The 13383-nt window shown below is 42.3% G+C and overlaps 1 protein-coding gene across 5 annotated transcripts in view; it reads right to left on the bottom strand.

The window, feature by feature from the left end:
* DOP1A (DOP1 leucine zipper like protein A) overlaps positions 1–8885 on the bottom strand; it is a 114730-nt gene extending 105845 nt beyond the window's left edge. For all 5 annotated transcript variants that reach the window (XR_011258760.1, XR_011258759.1, XR_011258758.1 and 2 more), the window contains exon 1: positions 8716–8885. The gene's annotated coding sequence lies outside the window, so the exon portion shown is untranslated. The remainder of the gene's footprint in view (positions 1–8715) is intronic.
* Positions 8886–13383: the final 4498 nt, after the last annotated feature.

Genomic DNA, 13383 nt, shown 5'->3' with positions numbered 1-13383 from the left:
AAACTCAAAATGGGTTAAAGACCTAAATGTAAGACTGGAAACCATAAAACTCCTAGAGGAGAACCTAGGCAGGACATTCTTTGACATAAACTGTAGAAACATTTTTTTGCATCTGTCTCCTAAAGCAAAAGAAGCAAAAGCAAAAATAAACAAATGGGACCTAATGAAACTGAAAAGCTTTTGCACAGCAAAGGAAACCATCCACAAAATGAAGACAAACTATAGACGGGGAGAAATTATTTGTAAATGATACACCTGATAAGGAGTTAACATCCAACACATATCAACAGCTCGTATGACATCAAGAAAAAACAACACAGTTAAAAAATGGGCAGAAGAACTGAATAGACATTTTTCCAAAGAGGAAATGCAGATGGTCGACAGGCACATGAAAAGATGTTCAACACTGCTAATCATCAGGGAAATGAAGATCAAAACCACAATGAGATTATCACTTCACTCCTGTAAAAATCACGTTCATCAAAAAGAACACAAATAATAAACACTGGTGAGGATATGGAGAAAAGGGAACCCTTACTCACTGTTGGTGGGAATGTAAATTTGTGCGGCCACTACAGACAACAGAATGGAGGGTTCTCAAGAAACTAAAAATAGAACTACCATCAGTTCAGTTCAGTTCAGTTCAGTCGCTCCATATGACCCAGCAATTCCACTCCTGTATATATCTTCAAGAAACAAAACCACTGATTCAAAACGATACATGTACCCCAATGTTCATAACAGCATTTACAACTGCCAAGACATGGAAGCAACCTAAGTGCTCATCAACAGGTGAATGGTTAAAGAAGAAAGAAGAGTGTTATTTGCTCAGTCATGTCTGACTGTTTGTAACCCCACGGACTGTAACCTGAAAGGTTCTTCTGTCCATGGAATTCTCCCGGCAAGAATATTGAAGTGAGTAGCCATTACCTTCTTCAGGGGATCTTTCCCATCTAGGAATCGAACCCATGTCTCCTGCATTATAGACAGACTTTCTACCACCTGAGTCACTAGGAAAGCCCTGGTTAAAGAAGATGTGGTATATATACACAATGGAGTATTACTCGGCCATAAAAGAGAATGAAATTTTACCATCTGCAGCAACATGGATGGATTTGGAGGGTGCTGGGCTAAGTGAAACAAGTCACAGAAAGACAGTACTATGTAGCACTTACATGCGGAATCTATAAAACACAACAAACTAATGACGATAGCAAAAAAGAAGTCAACTCAGTTATCTAACAGAGAACTAATGGTTACCAGTCGGGAGAGGAGGAGGGGAGTGGCAAAACAGGCAGAGGCAGGAAATTTGAGAGGTACAAGCTAGTATGTATGGCATAATCAACAAGGATTTATTGTACAATATGTAGAATATATTCAATATTTTTAAATAACTATAAGTGGAATACAACTTTTAAAAATTGTGATTCACTATATCATGCACCTGTAACTTATGTAATATCGTACATCAACACTACTTCAATAAAAAAACAGAAATAAATACAAAAAGATTGAGACACATTGTAAGACATGACAAGCATGTATGAAAAGCCACTGGGTCAAGTGATAACTCATCATCATGCTGAATATAAGCAAAACATCTAACTGCAGACTGGGGCGGCATTTGTGGTATAAAAACATACAAAATTCCAGGGAATTCCCTGGCAGTCCAGTGATTAGGACTCTGTACTTCCACTGCAAGGGGCACGGTTTGATCGCTGCTTGGGGAACTAAGATGCTGCATGCTATGCAATGCAGCCAAAAAATGAATAAATAAAACCAAAATAACCAAAACTCCAGCCACCTGGAAAATAGGATTGATGGCAGTAACACATATCTTGAGAGCTGAAGGTAGCTTGGCTGATATTTCACAGTACCTTTCATAATATAACAGCACAAACAAAACCACCTGGAAATATAAGTGTACAATGGAGTTGACATGTTTAATGGAGTTTATGTATATAATGCAAAGGACCAAGCCTGGTGTGCTTTTGTAGATTTTCAGACTATAGTCAACTGTCACTTTAAAATGATAACAGTTTATCTACACTGCTTCTATTATGCTGCTTAGTTTTATAGTACAGACACAGAAAAGAAACTTCCTGCTTGGGTGAAGGCTCTTTTATGAAATAAAAATATTCATCCAAAGTGCTCGTCTTATTTTCAAATTGACGTTGTACTCCAGAACTTTCGATTAACAGTGATCTGACCCCTGACTGAGCACCAAGTTATTGTTCTGATAAGCCTAGTATCACCAGTCAGGTAAATTAGTTTTCGGAAAACAGTAGTACCAAACTAAATAAGTCTATTCACCTGAATTCATTGTTCATGAACACAAAACTCTGGCAATTTAAACACTGAGCGCGTCACACACATCTATGCCGCCACATAACCTCACCTGTTGAGATGCACAGTGTCCTCTACAGAACAAGAGCAGGGAATTCCTTGCCTTGCCTCTTCATGTAAAACTCCATACAAGAGGAGACTTTCTCATTACCTCAGAAGAGAGGCTGGAAATGTCTTCCGCAGGATGGAAATATAAAGCTACAGCTCAAACAAGGAAACTGATGAGAGAAAGCAGCAGAGGAGACCGCAGCCTAGTACAAGTTTATTCTCTCATCTATCCTTACAGGAGTTTTGCCAGACAAACACATTATTAACATTTCATCACTCCTCAACCAACAATCATCAGTTTGTCGTATAAAACGCTTTCGTGGTGGTGGTGTTTAGTTGCTAAGTAGTGTCCAGCTCTTCTGCAACCCCATGGACTGTGGCCTACCAGGCTCCTCTGTTTGTGGGATTTCCCAGGCACAAATACTAGAGTTGGTTGCCATTTTCTTCTCCAGGGGATCTCCTCAACCAGGGATAGAACCCATGTTTCCTGTATTAGCAGGCAGATTCTTTACCACTGAGCTACTAGGGAGGCACCATAAAGGGCTTTAACTGGTTTTAAATTGAGATTTATCTCTCTCTATTCAAAGGTTTATCCTAAAGCTAATGTACCATATTAACAAAAAGGTATTTTATTTATAAAATTAACATTACTAACATAAAGACATTTTTTAAGAAAACTGACATCTAATTCAAGTATGATCACGATTAACTTTAAAAACACAATACAAAGACAAAACCAAGTGCACCTTTTAACTTGCAATTGAGGCTTTATGTTCCAATTCTTTCACCAATAAAATTCTAAGGGATTCTCAGGCCCTTAATCCAGTATCTCCCCAATTCTGCCCACCAATCAGAAGGGAGAAGATTTTACGGTGCCCAAGGACAGGGTTAAGTGACACTGAATCAGGTGAGGAAGCCATTCTCCCTTCCTTCTTTTTCAGCTCCTCTGACTACTTCAGGATGTCTCAGATACCTGTTTTTTATTTATGGTGGTTACTTCAAGTTTCCTTTAAAAATTATGTTAATTCCACTGATAAGTATGAAATAAGTATACAGAAAGTATTCACTGGAAGGGATGATGCTAAAGCTCCAATACTCTGGCCTTTTGATGTAAACAACTGACTCATTGGCAAAGACCTGGATGCTGGGAAAGCCTGAAGGCAAAAGGAGAAGAGGGTGGCAGAGGATGAGATGGTTAGTAGCTATCACTGACTCAACAGACGTGAATTTGAGCAAACTCCAGGAGACAGTGGAGGATAAAGAAGCCTGGCGTACTGCCGTCCATGGGGTCACAAAGAGACAAACAGACTTAACCACTGAACAACACAACAAATACAGGATGTATGCAGACCTGGGTCAAAAGTTTGAAGATGATGTAAGAATGATTTAATCAAGTTTGAGAACTACCACACTTATCTATTTGGTCAACAAATATAAGTGCTTACTATAAGCATGCCATTGGTTTTGCCATCATGAGGGACAGAAAAAAATGTTCAAAGAAATGTAAATCTGAAAGTCAGAAAGAAGGCAAAAAAGATTCACAAAGTGGCACTTGAGCTAGAACTTAATAGTTATGATTTACACATGTAGAAACAGGGAGAAATTCAAAGAGAACAAAGACATAACAATACAGGCCTGAGTGGTGGGTGACATGCTCCAAATCTTGATTGTGGTGGTGGTTACATGAGTGTGCATGTAATGTACACATAAAAGGAGTGCACGTTATTACATGGAAATTTTTCCTTGGTAAGTGAGATACTGTATCTTTGACCTATGCAATGAACAGTCATTGAGGCTTCAGGCTTGGATATCTTGGGGAAGGGGAGGTAAACGCAATACAAGAAGGGAAATCCCAATTTGGCGAAGGGGATCAAAAGTACTCACTTGCATATAATACATTTTCAATAAAAGCTGTACACAAAACTAGCAGTCCATACTTCCACAGTATGTAAACCGAGAACTTGCAGATGTAAAGGCTGGATTTAGAAAAGGCAGAGCAACCAGAGATCAAATTGCCAACATCTGCTGGACCACAGAAAAAGCAAGAGAGTTCCCCAAAAACATCTGCTTCATTGACTACTAAAGCTTTTGACTTTGTGGATCACAACAAACTGTGGAAAATTCTTAAAGAGATGGGAATACCAGACCACCTTACCAGCCTGCTGAGAAATCTGTATGCAGGTCAAGAGGCAACAGTCAGAACCGGATATGGAACAACAGACTGGTTCCAAATCGGGAAAGGAGCATGTCAAGGCTGTATTTTGTCACCCTGCTTATTTAATTTACATGCAGAGTACATCATGAGAAATGCCGGGCTGGATGAATCACAAGCTGGATCAAGACTGTGGGGAGAAATATCAATAACCTCAGATAAGCAGATGACACCACCCTAATGGCAGAAAGCGAAGAGGAACTAAAAATAAAAAGCCTCTTGATGAAGGTAAAAGACGAAAAGTACAAAAGCTGGCTTAAAACTCAACATTCAAAAAACTAAGATTATGGCATCTGATCCCATCACTTCATAGCAAACAGATGGGGAAAAAGTGGAAACAGTGACAGACTTTATTTTCTTGGTCTCTGAAATCACTGTGGACAGTGACTGCAGCCACAAAATTAAAAGATGCTTGCTCCTTGAAAGGATATCTATGACAAATCCAGATAATGCATTGAAAAGCAGAGATACCACTTTGCCAACAAAGGTCCGTCTAGTCAAAGCTATGGTTTTTCCAGCGGTCATATATGGATGCGAGAGCTGGACCAGAGAAGGCTGAATGCTGAAGAACTGATGCTTGCAAACTATGGTGCCAGAGAGAAGACTCTTGAGTCTCTTGGACTGCAGGGAGATCAAACCAGTCAATCGTAAAGGAAATCAGTCCTGAAGATTCATCGGAAGGACTAATGCTGAAGCTGAAGCTCCAATACTTTGGCCACCTGATGCAAAGAGCTGATTCACTGGAAAAGATCCTGATGCTGGGAAAGACTGAAGGCAGGAAAAGAAGGTGGCAACCGAGGATGAGATGGTTGGATGGCATCACTGACTCAATGGACGTGAGTTTGAGCAAATTCTGGGACATACTGAAGGACAGGGAAGCCTGTTGTGCTACAATGCAGTCCTTAGGGTCACAAAGAGACAGACTTGACTGAGCAAGTGAACAACAACTACTACTTCTAATTAAGAGTTTCTTCTCAGGAAGAGAACTTACAAAAATTAGGGCCTGCCTATTAAACGCACTGTGCCTCATCCCCTCAAACAAAAGAGCACGTTAACATATTAGCAGTACTCACCCCTAACAAACTAACAAGGAATAGGCAGAAGCAGCCATACTAGTTGCGTGCTGCTGACACCGGACAGAATTTAACAAAAGAACTGCAGATTGTATTCAACACTTACATCTTGTTCCTAAGCAATTTAGAAATAACCGTGTTAGAGTTTACATTGTAACCTTTAACTTTTTCCAGAGATCTAGCTCTTAAAATTATTTAGTTATTAAGTACATTTCACGTGGTTTTTGTCACATTTCATAGTTTTTAAGAATATGTACTAGAAAGGGTAATCATAGTAAAAACAATGCCATTATCAACAAGGCTTTACTTATCAAAACTTTATAATGCCACTTTTAATAAGATCAATAACTTAACCATAAAATCAAATTCCAAAATGAGGTAATTATAGTTATAGAGAAGCATCAAGAGGCCAGAAAACAGAAGGTACCCTTCTGTCATAAAATTAATGCATTAAAGCTCACAGTAACCTATGTGAATCCTTGTTACAGTACTAAGGTAAACAGAAGCCTTTTGGTCTAGTGAGTTGGGATTTGACCTTCATGCTCTCGCAAGCTTAAGCTGAAGGCCACAGAAGCAGGTAATGTAGGAAATTTTAGAGATGAAAGGGGACTCTGCTCAACTACAGTGATTTTCAAATGGGTATTCTATGTAATTATACTCCAGGAGATGTAAACATGTTGGCCATGATAAAAGCCACCCTCTGGCCACCTAAGTTTGAGAAATGCTTCAATAACCTTTCCCTGGAAGCTTCCACTCTGGAAGTTTATGTGTGTATTAGCACAGTAGAGCTAGGAGTCTTGTGGTTCTAAGAAGTCTTGTGGTTAAAAGCAAATGAAAAGTTAAGCCTGATTTAAACCAATGTCCTTCCCTACTGAGTCTGCCTGGTGGCTCATAAGGTAAAGAATCTGCCTGCGGTGCAGAAGAAACAGGTTTGATCCGTGAGGTGGGAAGATCCTCTGGAGGAGGGCATGGCAATCCACTCCAGTATTCTTGCCTGTAGAATCCCTAAGGACAGACGAGCCTGGCGGGCCACAGTCCAAGGGGTTGCAAACATTCAGACACGACTGAGCAGCTAAGTGCAGGACATGCACGCTCCCATTTTATTTGCTACAGAACTCTGTTTGGAGGCAGTAAGAGTATTAATGGATTCAGAAGAGTGTTAAGGGAAAACAGTTTGGAAAACTCTGATTCTATGAAATTCTCTTAGATGACAAAACTGAGGCCTAGAGAGATAACACCCGGTCAGCAGAACAAAGGTCTTGAATGAAATCTCTCCTTCCCAGGCCACAGAGTTCTTTCCCGTAGTTTAACTACCAAATAGGACTTCTTTGACTGCATATACTCAAACATTTAATTCTGTCTGCCCGCAATGCAGGAGATCGAACCGGGTTCGATCCCTCCGTCGGGAAGATCCATGGAGAAGGAAATGGCAACCCACTCCAGTACTCTTGCCTGGAAAATTCCATGGACTGAGGAGCCTGATAGGCTACAGTCCACGGGGTCGCAAAGAGTTGGACACGACTGAGCGACTTCACTTTCACTTTATATTTACATTTTGGTTACACTATTACATTTCCAACCCACTCCAGTACTCTTGCCTGGAAAATCCCAAAAACGGAGGAGCCTGGTAGGCTGCAGTCCATGGGGTCGCTAAGAGTCGCACACGACTGAGCGACTTCTCTTTCACTTTTGACCTTCATGCATTGGAGAAGGAAATGGCAACCCACTCCAGTGATCTTGCCTGGAGAATCCCTGGGATGGGGGAGCCTGGTGGGCTGCCCTCTCTGGGGTCGCACAGAATTGGACAGGACTGAAGCGACTTAGCAGCAGCAGCAGCATTACATTTCCAGGTTTGTGTATTAAGTTAGATATTTTTACTTCTTACAATCTAGTCTCTGGCTCCTAATAATCAGGGTCACCCGGAGATCTGCTATTGTCTACTAAATTCTGGGGAATGATTTAGTTCTGAGCAGCTGAAAGTAATCATTTTAAAAGAAAGCATTTGTATTACAACTGGTTTTAATTTACTTTAGTTGTAACTTCTGTCAGCTCAAGGAAATCGCCGTTGTTTATCAGGTGAACAGTCAGCACATAAAACCGACATGTAATCCACAGCAAAACACAAGATATAATGTCTACATCAAGACAGCCAACAACATCAAAACTGAGGGATCTTTGTCTTTCTACAGTTCAGGGCTTACTTGTCAGGCAAAAACTTCAGTTTCCTATCTTTTTTGTATTTATTTTAAAAAATGTTTTGACTGCTTTACAGTCTCCAAATCAGATTTTTCCCATCTTTCTTTCTCAAACCCTACAGAACTCTGAAAGTGTAGGAATAACCAAAACACAATGTACTTGGCTTTAAAAGAGTAGTTGTGAGCCACTGCCCTTCCCTCCCCTGGGTAGGCGAGAATGAAGGAAAACTAACAAGTGACTATTGCGATGGTGCAACTTTAAAAGGCTTGGGAATCAAAGGTGATGCCCATTAACAACTTCCTTATGACTAATGTGACTTCCTCTAATAAACTTCTACACTCCTTTCCAGCCCCCACCCCCTACATGGACTATTAACCAGGGCGGGCATTCTCGTCTCTTCAATCATGAACCCCCCCTAGATGCAAGAGACAGTATGATGATGCCTCGATTCCAACAAAGAAGTGAGTCCGCGCGATCTGCTCACACAGGTGCGACCGCCGCCCCAACCCCGCGTACCGCGCGCCCCCTGCGCAGGAGGCTCGGCCCGGCCACCCGACGCCCCGGCCCCGCCTCCGGCCCCCGGGGCCCCGGCCCGCCCTCGCGCCGCCGCCGCCCGGCCCCGGCCCCCAGTCCCGCCTTCCTGGAAACCGCGGGGCGGCCGGCCGGCGGGTTTCGCGGCTTCCAGGCGGGGCTCGGGCGGCAACACCCCCGACGCTACCGCAGGCGGACCCACCGGGCGTCCCAGCGGCTCAGGGACGAGCCGGGCCGAGGAGGCCGCTCCGGGCCGGAGGCCCCGGCCTCGCAGCCGCGCTGGGGGAGGCGGGGCGGGGACGCTGTTACCTGCCGGGGGCTCGGCCGCTCCTGCCGGCGCCGCTCTCCTGGCAACCGCGGCAGCGACACGGAGGTCGGGAGCCAGACGGCCTAGTGACAGCTCCCAGTGTGCACCGCGCCCGCGCCCACGCCGGCGTCGACGTCCGCGGCCCTCCATCCCCGCCCCCGGTCCGTTCCTCGCCTCCCGGCGCTCGCTGTCGCCGCAGCGCCCTCAAGCGGACTGTCGCGGAAGCAGTCCATCGCCACGAATGAACGGAGTAGACCTGTAGCCGGTGTTTTCCATTCGCCGGTGCCAGCCTCATCAGGATGGATGGAGAGATGGAAGGGATGCTAGGAGTTGGAAATAGCTTTTAAATATTCTTCAAGTAATGATTTAAGTGTTTATTTAAATTGTTTAACTGATTCCTCAATATTTCATGTGAGGACCTCCAAACCTAGAGAGGTAAAAAGACTTGGGAAGTTAGAAAACAAATAGTTGCTATCACATTAGGAGCTCTTCTGATTGCAGAACTCAAGAATCACGTAGTTACAAGAACTGCACCCTGGTGCCTAAAGTGTAGGGTCAAAATGGTTTCTTTTGCAAATGTGTGACTATATATCAAATATAACAATTCTTAAAAATAATCAAACATCAATTGTGAAGAGAATGCTACGTTAAGAATGTTACATAGGGAATTCCCAGGTGGTACAGTGCCTAGGATTCTGCACTTTTACTGCAGTGATCCAAGTTCAAGCCCTGGTCTAGCAACTAAGATCCTGCAAGAGGCCCATTGCACACACACTCACACACACACACACACACACAACAGAAAAGAAAAGAAAAAGAAAGAATGTTACGTATTTCAATATATGTTACTACTTGAGCACTTAATAGCCTTGAACATTAAAGGTACAAGATAGGAGGAGCCAAAATAGTGGAGAAAAATAATAAATTAGTATAGCATATATATATATATATATATATATATATATGGAAGAGAAAAGAATTTTGTTTAAGCCACATTGATGACCATAACCTCGGAGAGACAGATTCAAGAAGCACTTGAATTATATTCCACTGGACTACAAAATGGGGGTGGGTTATAAAGGCAGAAGGCCCCCAAATCATAAGATATTTGTCAATAATTAGGATTGGAGCTGGCAAAAAGAGTGCTTGTTATGTGAGGGTTGACTGAAGTCTGAAATGGTTACATAGTTACAAGAGGAGAGCTTGAGACTATAAAGTTGCAACTGGCAGCTGCTAGCAGCAAAGCTTAGGTGTCCTTGGATGTGATACAGTTCAGAAAACTTCTCAGTAATACAAGCACATGTCTGAAACCATGTCCATGGTGGCCACCTGGCTCCCTTTGGAATGTCTGAACCACAAATCCTCAATTTTTTAATGCATTTTTTACTTTAATGGTTGACGTAGATGTATGATGCTTTTTTTTTTTTTTTTGGCTATACCAATTAGCACTTGGGATCTTAGTTCCCTGCCCAGGGATTGAACCTGTGCTCACTGAAGTGGAAGCACAGTCTTAATGACTGGATAGCCAGGGATATCCCCAGTGCATATTTAATAGGCCACAAATAGGCGGTTTTGGTTAGCCTAAAGTTCCAGTTAAATCTTCTATAAGCCAGCATGTTTCTTAATATATGAAATTTTCTTCCATCAAAACCATCGTCTTTTGTCATCACTGAGATGAAATAGCAGTAAACTTCTTCTAACTGTGCTGTTACCTTCATCCATGATTTTGAATTATTCTGATGGATACAGGAATTTGTGAGGCAAAACAATAAACTTTAATATCTTCAAATATGGATTTTAGAAAAAAATGTCATAAACTAGTATCAGAATATGACTTTATTATTTGCTTACAAAATATTCAAATTAACATGTTCAGTGTGTAATAATTATGACTTCAAAATGATAAAATGGAAAATCAATAAACATATTAATACAATTTTCTACATACAAGTAATCATTGTTTCTGTTTTTTTTTTTAAGCCTCTTGTTTTAAAATAATTATTATAATTCTACCTTGGCCTTACATTTCAATATTTTCCCATGATGAGTACTTACGTTTGGAGAAGGAAATGGCAACCCACTCCAGTGTTCTTGCCTGGAGAATCCCAGGGACGGGGGAGCCTGGTGGGCTTCTGTCTATGGGGTCGCACAGAGTTGGACCGGACTGAAGCCACTTAGCAGCAGCAAGTACTTCCATAGATCGTTTACTGGGTCAAACGTTCCAAAATCACCTTCCAGTAGTGAAGCCGGCCTGGGACCTGGGATCCTTTGCTGCAGTGATGCAGTGTTTGCACCTGGACACACCTCTCCTCCAGCAACAAAATACAAACAAGCTATATGGGACTAAAAGTAGCTGTGTGCATGTGCAGTTAGGGCAAATTCTGGACAAAAGATACAAAGAGACCAAAAAGTGGGAGACCACTCCCTCTTCCTGCAACAGGGGGCCCAGTACAGCCTTGCCTGGATTTCTTGTCTGGCCTCAGGTCAATTCCTATTCAGTAAGGAGGCCAAGAACCCTGGCCAGTAACAGTAACAATGAGATTACAGATTTCTCTGAGTCAGTTTTTACTTTTGCAAAAGTCAAGAGTAGGAATGTACATATAGAGTCATTCTCATCTTCCTCTTTTCAAAAGTTACAGGAATGCTTATGGAGAGAGTGTAGAGAAAAGAGAACTCTTGCATTCTTGGAGGGACTACAAATTGATACAATCACCACGGAAAACAGTGTGAAAGTTCCTTAAAAAACTAACAACCACCAAATGACCTAGCAATCCCACTACTGGGCATATATCCTGAGAAAACCATGTATCCTAATGTTCACTGCATCACTATTTACAAAAGCCAGAACACAGAAGCAATCTAAATGTCCATCTACAGATGAATGGATAAAGAAGATGTACATGGCACCCCACTCCAGTACTCTTGCCTGGAAAATCCCATGGATGGAGGAGCCTGGTGGGCTGCTGTCTATGGGGTCACACAGAGTCGGACACAACTGAAGCGACTTAGCAGCAGCAGCAGTATACATATATGACGGAATATTGCTCAACCATAAACAGGAATGAAAGTGGGTCATTTGTAGTGATCTGGATGAACCTAAAGTCTGTCAAATAGCATGGAGTCAGAAAGAGAAAAATACTGTGTATTAACACACACATATGAAATCTAGAAAAATAGTTCTGATTAACCTATTTGTAGGGCAGGATAGAGAGGCAGACATAAAGAACAAACTTGTGGATACATACATACATACATATATATATATATATACATATATATATATATATATATGTATATATTATCTAAGGGCTTCCCTGGTAGCTCAGCTGGTAAAGATTCTGCCTGCAATGCAGGAGACCCTGGTTCGATTCCTGGGTTGGGAAGATCCCCTGGAGAAGGGATAGGCTACCTAACTCCAGTATTCTTGGGTTTCCCTGGTGGCTCAGATGGTAAAGAATCTGCCTGCAATGCGGGAGACCTGGGTTCGATCCCTGGGTTGGGAAGATCCCCTGGAGGAGGGCATGGCAACCTACTCCAGTGTTCTTGCCTGGGGAATCCCCATGGACAGTAGAGCCTGGTGGGCTACAGTCGATGGGGTCACAAAGAGTCGGACATGACTGAGCAACTAAGCACAGCACAACATATATTATGTAAATATGACTCTCTCTCTCTATGTGTGTGTGTGTGTGTGTGTGTGTGTGTATGGGGCTTCCTGGATGGCTTAGTAATAAAGAATCCTCCTGCAATACAGAAGATGCAGGAGACGCCACGGGTTTGATCCCTGGTTCAGGAAGATCCTTTGGAGGAGGGCATGGCAACCCACTCCAGTATTTTTGCCTGGAGAATCCCATGGACAGAGGAGCCTGGAGGGCTACAGTCCATGGGGCTGCACAGAGTGGGACATGCCTGAAGCCACTGAGCGCACATGCACACATGCATATATATTTCGTGGGGTTGCAAAGAGTCGGACGCAACTGAACGACTAACATACACACACACACACACACACACATATGCTATCTTGTTTTTGATGATACAACAGATAACTAGTGGGAAGCAGCTGTGTAGCTGTATAGCTAGGGGGAGCTTGGCTCAGTTCTCTGTTATGACCTAGAGAGGTAGGATTGGGGGGAGACTCAAGAGGGAGGTGATATATATATATATATATACACACACACACATTTTATATATACACATTATATATATATATATACACACACATACACACATATAGCTGATTCAGGTTGTTGTTCAGCAGAAACGAACACAACATTATAAACCAATTATACTCCAATCAAGAAAATAAAACAGCAGAAACAAAAGAACACAGGTTATGGGAATGCTTAATCCTGAGCTTCATGACACTGGATTTAACCACACTCTCTCTTGTGCATAGACAAGAGAGAACTTCTCACAGTTTTGCAACCCTTTCCATTCTGGGGCCTTTCGGTCTAAATTGAGAAGCTGCAGCTAAGTCAGTCCTGGACATTTGTTGCCTCAAGACAGAGGAGAACTATCAAACACAGACCAGGACTTAGAAAAACAAAACCAAAAACCAAAGAGACTTTAGTTCATTAAAACAAAACCAAAATCAAGATAAAGTGCGCTCGGGGTGGGGAATTGGGCTCTAGACTCTGCTGCGGATAAACGCTTGCCTATACAGACCCCTC

Source organism: Ovis canadensis, chromosome 8, assembly GCF_042477335.2.
Source record: "Ovis canadensis isolate MfBH-ARS-UI-01 breed Bighorn chromosome 8, ARS-UI_OviCan_v2, whole genome shotgun sequence".
Classification (NCBI taxonomy): Eukaryota; Metazoa; Chordata; class Mammalia; order Artiodactyla; family Bovidae; genus Ovis; species Ovis canadensis.
Note: the sequence above shows the minus strand (reverse complement) of the source record. Positions and strands in the feature narration are given on the sequence as shown.